General features: G+C 44.7%; 1 pseudogene; it reads right to left on the minus strand.

Annotated features, from left to right (window-relative positions):
• LOC111768017 (E3 ubiquitin-protein ligase RNF4 pseudogene) lies at positions 1–1177 on the minus strand (annotated as a pseudogene).
• Positions 1178–5068: the final 3891 nt, after the last annotated feature.

Raw genomic sequence — 5068 nt, forward strand, 5'->3', positions numbered from 1 at the left:
TTGCTTAAACAAGAATGCAGTTTATTTATCTCTCAAGTAACAGTCCAAACTTGCATGGTGGCTCTGGTTTGCAAACTTGTCAGTCTCCCAGCTTCCTTCCATGTACCCCATCTAGGATGTTGCCCTTATTTGTTTACATGATCCAAAATGCCCACATGTGGCCAATTAAAAATTGATTACTATGAAAAAGAAAGGAAAAATTGCTTTGAGGATAACCACCAGTCTCTGGCACACTGACAACCAAAGTCCAGCCCTGCAGCATGAAAGCAAAGGCATCAAAAAAGCAGTCTCATCGTGTGTGAGAAATGAAAGCATTTTTAATATACTCCAGAGAGCAATTTTTTAAATCAGGCTTTCTGAGCTCAGCGCATTGGATGCCAGCAATCCATAGTTTCTCCACAAGGACATGGGAAAGTCCAGCTGGGGGTTCTGTCCGTCCTGAGCAACACAGTACACATCATAAATAAATACGATGGTACTGACGGCAGCCAATTTTTTTCAAACAAACTGGGCAAGTTTTAGTATATTTAAGGGAAGTACAGAGGCACTGACTACAGAAGATGTGGCCACAGTCTGTAGAGTAGATGTGCCGTCTACTCAATTCAATCTCCGAGTACCCATCCATACAAATTCGACACTGGATATAACCAGGTAGTGTGCAACTTAAAGTTTCTTCTTCCAGGGCATTATGGTAGGCACTGTGGGTCACATATACATCTCTGTCCCTCATCAATTCCTTATCACTGCTCACCACACAGCTGCCAGTTTGGCCTTGGAGTGACCTTGTGTTTCCCCTTGGCCGCCTCCTTTCTTCAGTAATCACAACACAGTCCTGGTGAGTTAGGTCAATCACTGCAGGTTCTAGAGATTCACAGGTGAGGTCAACTACTTCATCACTTTCCCCAAGTTCTATCAGTTCTGCTTCCAAGACTGTCTGAGGAGTTGGGCCTCTTTCTCCAGCTGTATGGAATTCTCGGGCTTGTCTGGAATTCACCATGCTACCATAGCCCATTCTTGTATTCATTGTGCTTTTTGGATCCAGCCTTCAGAGAAACAAGTGACCCGTGCCAGAGTTTACAGTGAGTGTCAAAGTCCTCAGTGTCTCACAGCTGTGGGTCAGTCACTCTCTGATGTGATTCTTACATAAGAATGTAGAGCCCAACTTCTCCCGTATATTGAACTCTGATTCTGATTCCAGTCCTGTCTCCACCTCCACAACTCCTATGCTCCCCCGGGGTTGGGGAGTGAGACTACTGGGAGCCACTTATGAGACAGCTCAATCTGAATTTTTAACTGAAAAAAAAGAAGAGAGAAAAATTAAGCTTTAGTAATATTTAAAATAAGCTTGATAGTAATATAAAGTGTATAGATATATAGAGAAAAATGTGTACTCAGAATTTTTGATAGTTATGCATTTAATCAAAATTTAAACTTTGTGTCCCTCCTCATTTCATGTCCTGGTGGTAGTGAGGGGAAGGACAAACCCAAGGGGCACTGACATGAAGAGAAGCACAGTCATTAAACACCGAGAAAGGGTGTATGAGAGCCAGATTCATCCAAGATCCATTGTGAGGATCTCAAGGAAACACTTATTTTTTACAAAGTGAAAATGGAGAGACCAAAAAGCTCTTTGCACATTTGAGTTTCTTATAGCAAATAAGAAATGAATCAGTCTACACAGAGGTTCATCTTGCCCAAGATTCCCTTTCTCATAGAGGCAGCAAGTGAAGTTTTGAGAGTTTTATCCCAGATTCTGTTCTAGGAAAGAGGGGATAGAGTTCAAGCACTCGCCATAGAGAGACTTGGTTTGAGTCTAGACTCTATGACTTTTGGGCATGTGACCTAGACAAAGTTCTCAAAACCTCAGCATATTAATCCTTTTAAAAATTTATTCTGGGGGCCGGCCCAGTGGCCGAGTGGGTAAGTTCATGCGCTCTGCTTAGGCAGCCCAGGGTTTTGCCAGTTAGGATCCTGGGCACGGACATGGTACCACTCGACAGGCCATGCTGAGGTGGCATCCCACATGCCACAACTAGAGGGACCCACAACTAAAAAACTATATATATACAACTATGTACCGGGGGGCTTTGGGGAGGAAAAGGAAAAATAAAATCTTAAAAAAAAAAATTATTCTGTATGGAGCCAGCCCTGTGGCGGAGTGGTTAAGTTCGCCCGCTCCGCTTCAGTCACCCTGGGTTTCGCCGGTTTGGATCCTGGGCACGGACATGGCACAGCTCCTCAGGCCACCTTGAGGCAGCATCCCACATGCCACAACTAGAAGGACCCACAACTAAAATATACAACTATGTACTGAGGCGATTTGGGGAGAAAAAGCAGAAAAAAAAGAAAAGATTGGCAACAGTTGTTAGCTCAGGTGCCAATCTTTAAAAAAAAAACAATTATTCTGTAATTTAAATATATTTGAAATAATTTTTAAATCATTGGTCATCATTAGGGAACTGCAAATCAAAGCCATAATGAGATACCATTTCATACCCACTAGGATGGCTATAATAGAAAGATAGATAATAACAAGTGTTGGTGAAAATGTAGAATGTTGGGACTCTCATACACTGCTGGTGGGAATATAAAATGGTGTGGCAGCTTTGGAAACCAGTCTGGCAGTTCTTCAAAAGGCTAAACATATAGTTACCATATAACCCAGCAATTCCACTTTTGGTATATACCCAAAAGAACTGAAAATTTATGTCCACAACCGAAAATTTGTACATGAATGTTGATAACAGTATTATTCATAACAGCCAAAAAGTGGAAACAACCCAAATGCTCATTAACTGACGAATGGATAAAGAAAACGTGGTATAATCCATACAGTGGAATATTCCACAATAAACAGGAATAAAGTGCTGATAGTTGCTATAATTTGGATGATCTTTGAAAACATCATTTTAAGTGACAGAAGCCAATCACAAAACACCACATACTGTATGGTTCCATTTATATGAAATATCAAGAATAGGCAAATCCATAGAGACAGAAAGATTAGTGGTTCTTTAGGGCTGGAGGATGGGGAGAAATGAGGAGTGACTGCTACTGGGTGCAGGGCTTCTTTTAGGGGTGATGAAAATGTTCGAAAATTGAAGTGATGGTTGCACAACTCTGTGAATACACTAAAATCTACTGAATTGTATACTTTAAACAGATGAATTGTATGGTTTATAAGTTATATTTCAATAAAGCATTCACAAAAACAAATGCATAAGCTGCCATAGAAATGTTACACAAAGCAGTATGAGACCATCTAGATTTAGACACAGCCCTAGAACCTGGTGGGGAAAGGTGGAACCCTAGAGGGAAATGGGAGGAATCATGGAAGGGCGTGGTGCTCAGCGCTCCGCCAGATGCTCAGACCTACTTGCCGAAGTAATACTTGTCTTGGACCCCACAGACACACCTGCCTCTCACTGGATTACTCCCCGCAAGTATTTGCCTTTCGTGACGGGCCTGCCCCTCCTTCGCTCTGCGGCTAGGGAAAGAGAACCCTGGGGAGGCAACAGGGCAGCCCCAGAAAGCAGTGCCCACCACCCCCGACCCCAACTCATCAATGACCTAGATATTTTGTCCCCTCGAGCTTAGTCCTGCCGGGGTAGCTATCCAGCGAGAAGAGACCAGGAAGCGTGCGTTCCAGCGGCGCGCCACTTTCCGGCCTCTCCTCTGCCGTCCGGTCTGGACGGAGTCTAAGCGAGCCGAACCCGAATGCCTGGCTACACTGGGCCGGGCAGGAGGAACCAGGAGCTGCAGGGCCAGGGAGAGCCTGTGGATAGACAGGGAGAAGCAGAAGGAGGGGGCGGCGCGGGAGAGGGTACTCAACCGTGAACACGCCCAGGTTGGCGGCGGCGCCCAGCGAAGAACAGAGCCAAGGTCACCAAGCGGGAGTCGCGGCGCGTCTTCCCACCGACCCCACGGTGGAGAGCCCTGGGGTTTTCCCCTCCTTTTAACCCGCTATTTTAGTTTCTCAACTGCCCAATCAAAACGCGAGCCCGTGGTGGCAGGTCACTAGTCTCTGGGCAGAAAGCGCTGTTCCAGGTTAGAAAAGGGGATTTCCCGTCCTAAGTTTCGTTTTTCTCCAGTCTCATGTTTTCCGAGAAAGGGGAAGGGCCAGTTGTGGATTCTGGGTTTTTTTTTTCCTCCCCTGGTCATTAGATCAGCAACTCCTCACTCTCTAAAAAAGTGGTTCTCAAAGAAGGCAATATGCCTCTAGAAATTTTGGAAATTAATAGGGCTATTTTTGGTTGTTCCAATGATGGAGTCACTACAGGTATTTAGGAGCTGAGGGCCAGGGTCCCCTGCCTACACACAGAGACTCTCTCTGTCTCTCTCTCTCTCTGCCTGCCTCTCTCTCCCCCCCCCCCTCCCCCCATGTATGAAAAACCTGCTTATTATCTGGGCTTTACAATCACATGTAAAAACGTGTTCTATTTTTCAATTAATTTATTCCTTGAATGCTTATTGGCCATTTACTATAACAGGCCCAGATACACTGAATTTTCCAGGAATGCAACTACCAGGTGACTCAAAGGAAGTTGTATTTTTGGTTTGTTTTTTGTGTGTTTTTGGAATTTTACCTAGAGATTTTCACCGTTTAAGAGAATCACACCACAGCCGGCAATACCATATCTGAATCTGAACCATCAATAGAGCACAGCTCTCAATCTTCAATGTCATGGTTCCCGAAGATCCTAGGTCAGCTGCAAGCATGTGGCACTTCTTTACCCCAACCAGTACAGGCAGGCTAGAGCATTCACATACTAAATTGCTTAGCTTTCATGATCAAATTAGTAAAGGGGCACCAAAAGTAGAAGTTGTTATAATGAGGTGTTGGGGAAAAAAGGCGCTGGGGAGGTGTTGGATCTGTTTGGAGTTGAAACCTCTAATCCACACTGGGGTCCTGGGCACCGTGCCCACCTCAATCTACCAAGCCTGAGCTTGAATACTGACTCCCTATCCTGCAAATCTAGCAGACACAGCTTCAGTACACAAGCGACCTGCTTACCGTGCCATCACTAGTTGGTGGCTGAGAACTCTTCATTTTACAGGTAAGGAAACT

This window comes from Equus caballus, chromosome 1, assembly GCF_041296265.1.
Source record: "Equus caballus isolate H_3958 breed thoroughbred chromosome 1, TB-T2T, whole genome shotgun sequence".
NCBI lineage: Eukaryota > Metazoa > Chordata > Mammalia > Perissodactyla > Equidae > Equus > Equus caballus.